The sequence below is a fragment of the Penaeus monodon genome, chromosome 32 (genome assembly GCF_015228065.2).
Source record: "Penaeus monodon isolate SGIC_2016 chromosome 32, NSTDA_Pmon_1, whole genome shotgun sequence".
Lineage (NCBI taxonomy): Eukaryota > Metazoa > Arthropoda > Malacostraca > Decapoda > Penaeidae > Penaeus > Penaeus monodon.
Genome location: NC_051417.1, coordinates 36,768,232 through 36,768,782, shown reverse-complemented (window position 1 = coordinate 36,768,782; position 551 = coordinate 36,768,232).

Below are 551 nucleotides of genomic sequence, written 5' to 3'. Positions count from 1 at the left end.
GGACTTCGAGGAAACTCATTTCAAGAATCCGACACGAAAAAGGGAAAGGGAAAGAAAGTTTGAAAGAGCTTGAAGACATATTGTCCGACCTAATTTAATTTCTGTATTATTGTACAAGGGCGTATGATTTCGTTCGCACTTATGAAGGGCAGGCTGACCCTTTCTGCCCACTTATTTCCCGTGACAGGAATGTCAGATTTCACTCTGGTAGCGGAATGTGGCTCACTATGCTAACGAAGTAGAGACTCGTGTACGCTCATATATCACACATAAAACATTACACTTGCGTGCTGTTATTATCAATAATATAGCTTAAAATATTATACTTATAAACAAAACATTTAACGCAGTCAGTTGAATAAAGAAGGAAATCCGAACAATACATTACGCTAGTGTCATTATGAACGAAATTAAACTATTCTTTTATGGACTACTAAATTCATTATATTCTGAATTATTATTTCCTATGATAATACATATATTAAGTTAATTTATCATATCAGTAATGCGATACAGAAAATCGATAGGTATCTGCTTCTATATGTTGGCTT